General features: G+C 40.8%; 1 protein-coding gene and 1 long non-coding RNA gene across 28 annotated transcripts in view; one reads left to right on the top strand and one right to left on the bottom strand.

Moving 5' to 3' along the window:
* LOC309360450 overlaps positions 1-9,418 on the bottom strand; it is a 316,242-nt gene extending 306,824 nt beyond the window's left edge. The window contains exon 1 of the long non-coding RNA XR_014164161.1: positions 9,266-9,418. This is a non-coding gene — a long non-coding RNA (uncharacterized lncRNA). The remainder of the gene's footprint in view (positions 1-9,265) is intronic.
* PTPRD (protein tyrosine phosphatase receptor type D) overlaps positions 1-13,235 on the top strand; it is a 1,158,377-nt gene that overhangs the window by 762,313 nt on the left and 382,829 nt on the right. The gene's annotated exons all lie outside the window — the stretch shown is intronic.

Here is a 13,235-nt window from a genome sequence, read left to right as displayed (position 1 = left end):
TGGTTCTTCGTGCCACGCTCAGCAAAATTAAAACATTCTCTTAACAGCATGAGGAAGACACCGCTAATAAGCCACTTTCATGGAACAGTATGGGAGCTCTGCCTTATTATAATCTGATCATTAAGGAAAATAATTATGTTTGCAAAATCATTCCTAGCAGTTGCTGGCAGGGCACAACTGAAGTGACTGGGTCATGGGCTGCAATTTGAAAAGGGATATGCAAATCGAGGAAGGCCGGTCAGTTCCTAAATGATTTGAGTTCTTGGGCATCCAGGTCTAAGTGTGGTCAAGTACCTAATGCAGACAAGCAGGCAAGCGAGTCAAGTTTGGTGGCAAGCAAGCCGGCAGAATTTAAGCACAGAGGGATAGCCCTCGGATAGGGCTGCCATAATTTGAAGAGCAAAAAAAAGAGGACTTCTGCTTTTAACTATGGATCGCTATGACGACTCTACCCATGTCCTGGGGAAAGAGGACATATGGCAACCCTAAAACTGCTGTCCTTACTGAAACAGTGATGCTCATCTGGGAGATAAAAGTGTACAGCAGACAGTGGTATAGGTTAAGCGCTCCAGGATTACCAGATTCCAAGGACTGGGAGTAGTTGTGGTTGGCTGGGCAGTCACCACCATCTCACTTCCCATCGCCACCATCACTGTGGCATACAGCAATGTGCAGGGAAGGGTTGTGGTAAGGTCAGCACACTGCGCTGCACTGCAACAACCTCACCACCTCCCCTTCACTCTCCTTAGAGTTCAAGCCACACAATCAACATTCACATATGAAACCTTTTCTATAGACAACAGACTCTTGTTTCCTATAGTCAACATATTTCCTGCAGCTACAAACTGGTAGATCCCCCCCCCTTTTTTTGCAACTTTTGAATGGAAACAGACTGATGACAAGTGTTGCTTATAGCTGCGATAGTTGTTCTTGTGCTTTTATTATTTAGCATATTGAGCTACCCTGTTCTCTATAAGTATGCATCATTAAAAGAGCGGAATTATTCCCTGGGGTGTAGTTTGGAGATGAAGCCAACAATAGCAGACAAGCCAATTTAAACCTATTTTTATGCTGCTAAACTGCACTGTTAGCTTTGGGATGCCAGGATCCTTCAACATCCTGAAGGACACTGAAGTATGCGTTTCAGAGGATCCCCACCCATCGTGGTGCCAGGATTAGCTCCATTGCAACAGGCGTGCGTGGCTACTCCTTGCCTTGAAATTATCCTGGGAGTCCTTGTGCAAGAAGGGGCTCTATATTCACAGCTGATGGAAACATGTTCAGGCTGAAGGGGATGTCCATCATGAGCTGGAAGGCAATAGTATTTATATCCTAGAACCTGTGTACACAGCTGTCCACCCTTCTATAGAGTTTCTCTTGTCTTTCTATACCCAAGACAGCTGTCTGATGATGGCATTTGACTGCTTTGGGCAGAAGCTGTGGGTTCAATTTCTTGATGATTATGTAGCACAATGGAACTTTGCAGGGTGGTTGTTATCTATGAAAAGAGGCTAGAAAGCTGCCTAACCAAGTGTTTAGAACGGTTATTTCTTTGCCTGCTTAAAGACAGCCATGTTTTCTTTACACATTTCCTTTTCGGCAATACAACACACATTCAAAAACACAGTTGGGGTCTATCCCTGGAAGGAAATAACAAGCCTGCAAATATCCTCTAGAAAAGCCAAAGTTCAGAACTGAACAATTCCTCGACAAACTCTGAGTTAGGTGTCAGACACCTGAGTTTGAAACAGCTCACTTTGCTTGGAATATATAGATCAGTGTAAGAATAGACTACAGGGGGCAGCAAATATTAACCATATTCACATGAATGCTGATGTACGGAACTGAGATAGACAGCTTAGCAGTTTTTCTCTGCTTTCCCCGGGCCACAGATTTCTGAGTGAAACAGCATTTAGTGGCCGAATTTGTGGCAGTGTTTTAAAATAACTGTCGATTAAAATGGATTGAAGTGCCTGGTGGTAGGGAAGTGGGGTGGGAAAACAAGATCTGAAATGTCAATTAAAACACACCTCCACACACACACTCTCTCTCTCACACACACACACACACACACACTGATTATTTCTATGAGGCTTTTATAAAACAATTATCAATTTATATCCCCAGTCTTTCAAGTAGCCTGAGTAATTTGCAACCACATGACCCTAAATGAGAATTTTCAAGAAACCAACTTCCCTTGTAACCCTATAGTAATTTTATGTATATGAATTAGCTCTCCCCCCCCCCCCCCGCTGCACACCACTCCTCCTTTTCATGGGAGAATGCTTTGCCCAAAATATCAAAGTTTGGCGCCTTCTTCCCACAGGCCAGGAAGCTTCTGCCTTTCTTAGGGAGGGAGGCATGATGCTCACATGCACGATGTCAGGAGGTCATGACCTCACACATGCAACATCACCCCCCCCCCCTCCAATCACCCTCGCAAGCTGGTGCCTCTTGCCCTAACTGTTTCCCTTGAAAAGAAAATTCACCACACATCACTAGCAATGTGCAAAATGGGCCAGTGACAGATTTAGGGTGGTGCAGGTAATTCCCCCTGTATCCCTAAACACCAAGCTGAGGGGGGTCACAAAATAATAATAATAATAATAATAATAATAATAATAATAATAATAATAATAATATCATCATTATTTATATGAGAACCTACAGAGAAGATCCATACAAAGCAACTCTACCAAGAGGAATTATTGTGAAAATAAGAACTATGGGGGGGTATCATATTTTGACCTGGATTAGGGCACCATATTACCAAAGTCTGTCCCTGGAAAAGAAAAGCTGGGCAGTTTCCAAAGAGTTTTGCTTTGGTTAATGTGGGGAGGGGGGTTAAAATACCTGAATACAATTCCCTCAATATCCCACTTAAAGAACTGCAGAGTTATTTAGCTCGCAACAGTTGGCTCTCAGAACCACTTCATTTTAAACCCAAATTCAAATGTTCTGAATGATTCTGAAGGCTGTGGATTTGTTTAAAATGCCTTCAAGAAGTCTAGTTTTAAGCGACCTCTGGTTTTTATAACCTCCAGCACTTTAGTTTAAATGCATGACAAGTTTCTGACGACAAACCAATGCCACAATATAACTTTATGTACCAGTTCTCAATTACTGTGCAATCAGTACAGGGTGTCTTAGAAGCTCTTTTATCTCTAGTTTTTGCCTAGCAAACTATCTCTGCATTTTGGAATAATGATTGTTTTGTTAATATTATTCAAGTTTTTGAATCTATTTTCAATTCTAATATATTTTTGGAATAAATCCCTCCAGTGCTTTTCTCAGCAATTCCTTCCCTGCTTCGCTTCCTTTCCAGAGAGCTACTGCAAGAATCTACAGTCGGAAATATAAGAATAAAGATAGATATAAACCCCAATGTAACTATGGTTCTATGGGTCAAAGGCTATTTTCACAGGTGACACAAAACCTTATTTAGTATGGGGACTTTTGCGCATTATCGCGGTGGCAGATTTTGTGTTCCAATTACAGAAGCGGAGGCATGCAAAAATGAAAATGGATATAAGCCTTCCTTATGAAAGGGGACTCAAGGCTGCCAACTTTTTATTTAAAATACATTCCATACCCCCCCCCCACCGCTACAGGACCCAAACAGAACCTAGAAGGTATGTGGCAGAGCTAGGGTGATCCCAGCTGATAAATGCTAGAATCACAGAATTGAATCATCTATTCCAGTCCAGCCCTCTGCAGTGCAGGAATATGCAGCTGTCCCATACGGGGATCAAACCTTGGCATTATCAGCACAAGTCTTTCTCATCCTTGTCGATCTGACATTGCACTGTTTTACTGGCAGGATGCTGAAAATCAAAATACTTGCACATTATCAGCTCATCTCTCAACATATACAAGATCTTAAAGTAGCTGTCTTATTGCCAAAGAATTTCAGAAATACACTTGAAAGAGAAGTTGCTGAATTACAACTCATTACCAAACTAAAAACTATGGAGAGACCTGGTCTGAATAGAGATACTGGATTCATGTCCCATTATACATACTAAAGCTAATTCTGGTCATCTATCCCTTTAAAAATCCTACAGTTATAAGGTTGACGCAAACTCTGCTTCAGAGTATCTGATGAAGTGTGTATTACACACAAAAGCTTATACCTTGAAAGCTTATATTTAGTTGATCTTAAAGGTGCCACTGGAAATATTTAAAAAGATTTTTTTTCATCTTTCAACTTGTTATTTATTATTTCTATTTAATATTATTTCCCCCATTGAAAAAAGGTCTTTTGTTAACAGTCTTCACCTACTAGGGCTCCCATTCTCTGTCCCCTCTGAATACGTTTGACTGGATAAACCAAAATAGATTAGAAATCAAATTACACTAAAGGGAGTAAAACTGATTTCATTGATCTGTCTATCCATTAAATCCATTATTTTTACACACTGAAAACTGGTGTACTTAAAACACTGCAGCACAATAAAAATTATATCCCTTCATCCATCATATTCTGTCCATGGAAGAGAATACATTTCGATTAAATGCTTGAAGCTTAAAATGCATTTCCCTCCTTTAGACTGGACACACACAAACAATATTTCAGTATAAAATAATTGTCATTTAAATGTGGCGAATGCGGCGGGGGAGGAAATATGGTGTCTGGGCATTTTAAAGTCTTCTTTGTTGGCTTATATCTTAAATTCTAAAAAGTGAGTTGAACATACAAATGGAGAGTCACTGGATCATTAGGCTGGTGCTCTGACAGCCACGAGTGATGCATAATGGCCGATCAACTTTGGCTTCCCAAACAGATGGAAACTCGACCCCACTCGCAGAAAAGTATGGCGATAGTGACCCTTCATTGCGAGACCAATATAGACTTGAACCCATGCCCTCTTGAGGCACAGCTGAGTACCTCCCTGTTGCAAACTATATGTCTAAAGCATCTATTCCTTCCATCAGTTTTTCATAAGGTACCTAATTGCCAATTCTGTGTGCGCGAAGCCAATCATTAAATAATTATACTTGATGCTGTCAATGTATAGAAGAAAATCATGGCTCACATGTTATTTATTAAATAAGAAAAGGAAGAGTTACTTTGTAGCTCTCTGTGTGGAGGGGTACATAATGTCATTTTAAGATGCCGCTCCTCACCCGGAGTGTTACACACCCAAACATTTCGGCTTCTTGAAACTCTTCCTTAGTCCTTCCTTTGCAGTACAGCAGTCCTCAACCTACCTAAGTCAGTGCAAATGAAATACGGTAAGTGGGATGGGAACAGCGGTAGGAATGGGACAGATAGAAAAATGAAACAATTGTCTTCCTTCCACCCTTTTCCAGCTAACTTGCTTACTTAACATCGTCAAAGCTTTATTAGGCATTACAAGTATATGTCAGGAGCTCGTCCTACTCTCGAATCGGACCCTGGCAGAGACACATGCCCAACTGGCATGTTCCCTCCCTCCTGGTCGATCATTCAGGAGCTTCAAAAGCTTTCTTCTGCCCAAACATCACAGCGACCGATGCCAACAGACATCGGCACACTTAGGGATCCGCAGAGTCTTTGCAGCTTGCATAACAGACCTCAGCAACTCAGCATTTTGGCTAATCTACTTTATTTACATATAAACACACATGGATCACTCCAACATGGCCCTCTCTCTCTAGCATCAGACAGCAAAGAGAGAGAAAAAACAAAGGACAATAGTCCCACTTCACGGAACACAGTAACACAAACATTCTGTCTCCGTCACATCCCACTCTGTGGAGTCAAAACATACACCATCAAGTGATAGACAAAAATCCCATGCCTGCAAGCACGGAGCAGGAATTCTAATAGTATAGGCCATCATAAAACATCCATATATAAAATTTTAAAATATATACAAAAAAACCCAAATCCATGTGAAATATATAATAACGAGGATTTCTTCCCGCTAAATAGTGCCGTTCACCACTCTAAGAGATACCATTGACAAAAATTCAGCCACCCTTGCAGTTACTTTCGGGTTAATGTCAGATAGAATCTGATATTTTCATTGTTTGTGGACAAACGCTGGCTCCCTCAGTGTGAAAGAGAGATGAGGGGAGGGCCACACCCCATAGTTAAATTTGGCTGGACTTAAGCGTCCAGGGGTCCTTTACATTTTTTTTTTACCTTTAATGTGGAGAACTTATTGACAGTAAACAGCAACTATGTTCCAGAACATTTGAACTGCTGAACATCAAGGAGGGGAATGAACTGACATGACCACAGTCCTCCTAGAAATGCTCACCAGCGTTTGTAGAGATTAGGTGATGCTGGTGGTGGTATTGTTGTACCATTTCCCTTAATCACATTTCCTCTCAGTTAGCCACTCTAGCAGTCCCATCTTATTTTCTCACCCTCTATAGCAGAAACGCTGTGCACACCATACATTTAAAGCACATTTAAACCAATCCCCTACCACCAAGGAACATGGAAACTGTAGTTTGCTTCTCACAGAGATCCCACTCCTAGCACCCTCAGGAAGCTAAAGTTGCCAGGGTTCTTTTTGTGGGAGGGGGTGTGCTTTAAATGTATGATGTGTGTCCAGTCACAATCCCACCAGACCTTATGACATAAGCTCTGAGTAGGTTCTCTCCTCCAAATTAGGTCTGGAAATATACAAGCAACAGCAGAAGTCCCTTGCCCCCTTCCCTTGTTTTATAAAATATACCCTGCTAGCCTTATGCCAAAACCTCTTATCATCTGTTATTCCCTCAGATTTTGTCAACTGTTTCCAGCGACTCCACTTCATTAAGATTTGTATCTCTCCCTTTTCTCTAAGGTTCAAGATAAGTTATGGAAATGTACAAAGCACAAAGCATGAAAGCTTTACATGCAATAATTTACGTCTTTAGCATGAATAACTAAAGTCCCAGCTAAAACCTTTGACCACCAACAATGGAAAGAAGTTGGCTCTGAGAACCAGAGCAAACTTGAAGCCTCTCTCTATGGGACGGTAAAGTTTTATGGTACTGAATGTGAGATATACTATAATTTGATCCCAGCCCTCTCCAACAGGGATCCTTTGACCCTGCTTAAAGGGGTGAACCTGGACTCCATTGGAGTCTTCCCATCATTTGAACTAAGCTGTGATAGATCAGACAAGTTCAAAATGATTTTAAAGTTTTATTAAGCTACAACTGCAGCAGACGCACAAGCAAAAGCCACACATACAAAGCTATTGGTTCTTATGCCTAATGGACTCTTAGTTGCAGTGACCTTTGACTGCCTCAAGGATTAGAATCAGAGAGTTGGGAGGAACCTCAAGGGTTATCTAGTCCAACCCCCTGCAATGCAGAAATCTCAGCCAAAGCATCCATGACAGATGGCCATTCAACCTCTGCTTTAAAACCTCCAGTGAACTGGTCCAACAGTTTCTCCTTCTGATTCTCTCATTTGTTTATTTAGGTATTTTCTAGCTAGTTTCTCCATCCCAGGTCTTCCATCACCCATCTTTCTCCTGCACATATATAGTTCTTCCTTCCTTCTGTCTTTCTCCAACCACAGGCTTTTATCTCCTTTTGGTATTTTGCCAAATAATTCTCTAAACTTTCCCCCTTGATTTTTCCCTACAAGTCATCAGCAAATGATTTATTGGCTATATAAATATGTGGATATGCATATGCATGCTGTCATAGACCAACCAGGGAGCCACAGGACCTCCAGTACTGGTACAAGCTGTGGGGGGCAATGAATTGCAAGTGAAGACACATTGCCTGCTACTTGACAGATGTAGCGCTTCCAATTCATGTACATTATTTCAGGCTGATGTCCTCAAACCACCCAGTCGAGTTCAGTTCCCTGAGGTTGTTTGCCAGAGCAAATGGTTTGAGTGCTGCAGATTAAATTAACTAGGAGATTATCTTTTAAATAGTTTATTCAAGAAGAGAAAACATTGAAGAACAGCCCCTGGTGCTGCTGGGCTATAACATTGCTGATGTTCACAAGTTGGCAGTGTACTGATTAATTTATTCTTGATGGTACCTGAAGGCAGATGTGCCACTGTGAGTTACAGGCTTGTCATAGCTTACTATTTTATTATGTGTCTGACCAACTGATTCATGCATATCTGTCGAATCAAGGCTGAAGATGTTCCCATGTGAAAAGCTGGAGTCTTCTGCTGTATTTTTTCCATTGCAATGTTTTCGTACTTTGAACTGGCAGGGGTGCTAACTATTGTTCACCAAAGGACTCTATAGTACTGGTGTAACCTCGCCACACAACTCTTCCCCCACCCCACAAGCAGCTGAATCCTAGGAAATTCCAGCCCCATTCTGCATTTTGCCTCCAGACTGTGTAACGACCTCCTGCTGTCCCTGGACATTTCTCGTTTTTGTGCTTCATCTCATGTCATTATGTCCCCACTGCAATTTATTCTTGCTTGTGAACTGCTGTTACAGTGTGACAGTATAGCATTGGCGGAACATATGTGTACATTAATTCAATTTTTAATGGTTGCTTCTTCTTCTATATTTCTTGTGTCATTTCTATTAACTCAGTAGGATTGGTTGTTTTAATACAGGAACAGTGGTGACTTTTTCAGACCCTTTATGGATGCAACCATGTCCAAAAGTTAGGAAGAACTGAAGACATTGGGTAGGGACATTAATGAATATGAGAGAGGTGAATGATGGAGTGCTTGGATCTGATGGAGGAAACGCTGCAAAGTGACCTCTGGAGGAGATCTCAAAGTACCAGTTGCATCCTTCTATCTTCGAAAGCTAGTAAGAACCCAGCTCTAGGGAAGAGGAAGAACTACTGGGACTCAGAAGATGGTCAGAAGAGGGAGAAGATACATGGGACAATATTGACCTTCTTGTCTCTCTTGAGCCTTGTCTGGATAACAGTTCCATCCTGGGCTGTTCCATACACTGGGCTCCAATGTAGTCTAGCTCTGATCTCAGCCTAGCTGTTCCCTTTAAAACTATCATCCACTGCATCTTGGTCTTGCACTCATTCCCTCTGCAGAAGCTTAAGTCAGGCAAAAATGTACAATTTATTAATAATCCCAAAGGATGTTGTTGTCTGCCCCCTCCCCCAAACTGTTACTCAGCTAATTACAAAATGCCTTATAATACTAGCGTTTTGGTAATACAAGTTTCAATTAGATACTCTCTGTACCCACCTCCGCCAAGCTTAAAACTTAAAACCATAGACTCCAATGTCTCCTATTTATAGCAACCAATAACAAGAATACAGTGGTACCTTGGGTTAAGCACTTAATTCATTCCGGAGGTCTGTTCTTAACCTGAAACTGTTCTTAACCTGAAGCACCACTTTAGCTAATGGGGCCTTCTGCTGCCGCCACGCCGCCGGAGCACAATTTCTGTTCTCATCCTGAAGCAAAGTTCTTAACCCGAGGTACTATTTCTGGGTTAGCGGAGTCTGTAACCTGAAGCGTCTGTAACCCAAGGTACCACTGTAGTTGAAATGGGGTGGGGGGAGGTTGCTCATCTTCATTTTTAGTGGTGTCAGATGCCATTCTTTGTCCTGTTGTTGTTCATTGTAACGTTAAATATCTCAATATAGGAACATGTGTAGTGCTTTAGTTATCTGGTTGTATAGCTGTGGTTTTCTGCTTAGTATGCTGCACCAAGATCAAAATATTCATTAGCCGGTGTTCTTGTGACGGACTGTAACCTAGTAACCACAGGAGGAGAAGCAGGGGCGCTGTTTACATGCTTCAGTAGCCAAGGCTGGGCCGGTGACCCAGAAGAACCTTCCGAGTTTTGAGTAGAGAGGAGTAGCAGAACCATATTTCCCGGCTTGTTGTTGTTTTCTGTCTCATTTGAGCCATATCTCTCTCTCTCTCCTCTCTCTCTCTCTCTCTCTCTCTCTCTCTCTCTCTCTCTCTCTCTCTCTCTCTCTCTGTGTCTTTCCCCTCCATCACTATGAGATCTCCATAATTACAGAGGAAAAACAACCATCTCTCTGGATGTAACAGTATATAATATTCAGTTTCATTTTTTATTTTAGCCCTTTTAAAAGCTCCCCATCATATGACTTATCTTGTCTAATTAAGCTCAAAATAGGTGCTATCAACAGAGCTGTTTGTTCTGCCATCTTTTTTTTTTTTTTGTTTCAAGGTGGTCATGTAGTTAAGGAAGTACTACATCAAAGCACTTTCAAAAGCAATGTTCTGAGCACAGGTCATCTATGTGCCTTTCTGAACACTTCAAAAAGATGGTGAAAGTAAAATGGCAAGGAAAAACCACAACTCTGCCTTCCTTAAAATAAGACCCTGGATGGTTAGCTTTGCTCCGTGACCCCAGCTGCTACACATTTGTTTCAGAAAAATAAAATAAAATAAAAATTTACAAAAATGTTTCAGTAAATTAAAATATAATATAATAATAATAATAACAACAACAACAATAACAATAATAAGAATATTAAATACTGTGATCATCAAAAGATGCAAAACACAAAAGCATGTGAATTGACAGTATGGGTCTACTGGAGTCCAAAACCTGGTTAACCATGAATGAAAATGAATTTGCTAATAGTGATGAAGCCAGCAATTAACTAAAGCATGCAACTTTAGTTCCATGATATGAACCTACTTATAGTTTTATGGTTGTTGGGAGAACAGGCGGTGTAAGGAAACTTGCAAATTCCAGGCTTGGAGAAGTGGCTGCCCCTGTCAACATTTCAAAGTCACCTGCAGGGGTAGAACAGCTCAGAATCCAGACCACCGAATGGATCCCATTCCCCACTCCAGAGTAGAAGAATTGGTAAAAGCCCCTGAAGGAAGTTCTAAGACTATTCTTTATTTTTATATGTTAAATGTACCTGGCCAATTATCAACAAATATTACATGGGTGGGTTTACAAACAAGATAACGTTAAAAATACAATATATAATATTTAAAATAAGCAGCAAAACAATAATAAAATAAATAATTGACAATAAAATGTAACCTTCTGTTCCCCAAATAAAATCCTTACCTAGCAACAGAAATGGCATAAACTGTTTATAGCACAGATTTAAAACACAATTTGAAAACTTGGTTCTCAGCCTGTCAAGAGAAAGGCTTTGCTTCTTCTAACATCTGACAACTTGCTGAAAGTAGCCAACACGATGAAGGGTTTTGACATGGGGATAGTGTATGACAACCTCCTACAATCATTCCTTGTCCCTTACCTTGAAAAGAACTAGTATCTTTTATTTCCACTCCTTCCTTCCTTCCTTCCTTCCAGCCCCACCTCCAATCTGTATCAGAATATTCTGGTTCCAAATACCAGCTCCTGGACCCACTCTTTAAAGATAACACAAACTTCTGTCGGAAAGCTTCGTACCTGAACAGATCTTGCTTACCCTACTGGTGTTAGACATTTCATGCCTTGGCTGTAGCATGTTCAGATTTCCTGCCATCTGAAGAGCACAAAATGCAGTGTTTAGTGTTTCTTTCTGAGTCAGGAGATGCTTTTGAGTTGCGGCACTTCATACCACAGTTGACTCACTGTTTCTACTATCGCTGATACTCAAGGGATGAAAGGCAGAATGTATCCAGTGCCAGAGCGCATATTAAATTCACCCATCTATCAGAGATTCCCAACTAGTAGATCACTGGGTGAATCACAGTTGATTGTGACAATACAGAAAGATGTGGCCATTCTCCAACATGAGATGGTTTGGCGGCTGGCAAGTAACTATGACCCAAAGCAAGAATACAAAGGAAATAATGAAAGGTTGGCAGCAGTGGTACAGTGGCAAATTGTGAAGTATAAGAGCTCATCATGGCATTTCCCACCCACCCCCAGAGCCGTGTCCCAAAGAACAAGTCCAAACATGAAGCAGCTGTGCTGATTCATTGCACACCCTTCCCCATAGATCAGCAGTATCTAGCATAAAACTAGAATCAGCTGACAGTTATAGAAAAGCTACCATCATTCTCTGACTTCCTCTCTAGTAAATGTAAAAGCCTTATTATCACCTCCTACACTTGCAAGAGTATGACATCATCACTCCTGTCTGAAAAAAGGTCCCCACAGCTGTATTGAGGATTGGCCTCAATTATACGACTAGTTGACAACTACGCACAGGATATTTTGCAGCAATACATTATTTTTATTCATTTAAACATTTATAATCCAGCTTTCTGTCAAAGTTCCTCTGGGAGAAACTTTGTAGTGCAGCGTGCAAAAACAACGGGTGGTATTCAGCTAAGTTTTACTCAAGAGTTTCACTCACTGAAATGAAGAAACATGACCAAGACTGGCATGTTCGTTTCAGTGGGTCTACACTGAATAAAAGTTTGCTGGATACCACCCAGTCAATCCTTAAAAGTGGTGTCAAAGTAGAATGTAAACAACCGAATGAGAATGTGCAGCAGGAAGCAAAAAGTGATTGACTCCAAAAAGCTGTTTTCGTTTCAAGTTGTAATGCTAAATAAGGGCATGGGAGAGGCAAGGTTCTGGAACTGAAAAAACTTTGTCTTGTGTCCTCACCCACTGGACATCGGGTGGTGGTAGCATTCTGGACAACTGAGTATCCCATGCAAGTTGAAATGGAAGGACATAATACATAGAGTATTCTGGACCATTTAGAGCCTTAAAGGTTAAGATTGGGGATGCACAATCATTTCACTACTCAACCTTAGGGCTTTCCATATGTGCAGAATCACCCATCAAAAATGGCGTCTGGGGGGCGTCTGACACTTTCCCCAGACATAATGGAAATCCGTTAAAATGTCTGGGGAAAGTGTTGATTTTGGGGTGAATTTCCTTAAAAATAGTTTTAAAACTTCATTTTTTCTGAGATTTTGCTCAACAACTTTGGTCAAAACAACAACAACACAACTCAACAACTTTGGGCAAAAACAGAAACAAACTCAACTTTTGCGTCCAGATTTTCACTTCTTTAAATATGGCAACCTTCCAAAGTTTCAACTCTTTGCAAGATATTCCAATTAAATGCCTGTGTAGAGGCTAAAAAGCCATTGTTTTTTAGATTCAAGGCTACTCTGTACCGAAGTGGGATATGAATCACTCCAAGTAATAATAATAATAGTAATAATATATTATTATTATTATTATTATTATTATTATTATTATTATTATTCCAAGACAGGGGCCTTCAAACTAATATGGACAAAAAATGAAACATTTCTCTCAAAGCTTCCCCTCAATCAGGGGGAATTATTTTACCAGAATTCTCCAGTCACAGACCTCTAGGGAAGGGGTGTTGAACTAATGATTGACCCCCTTCTTGTACGTTTTGTTCTCTTTGCTAG

Source organism: Podarcis melisellensis, assembly GCF_964234715.1.
Source record: "Podarcis melisellensis genome assembly, chromosome: 17".
Taxonomy (NCBI): domain Eukaryota; kingdom Metazoa; phylum Chordata; class Lepidosauria; order Squamata; family Lacertidae; genus Podarcis; species Podarcis melisellensis.
Note: the sequence above shows the minus strand (reverse complement) of the source record. Positions and strands in the feature narration are given on the sequence as shown.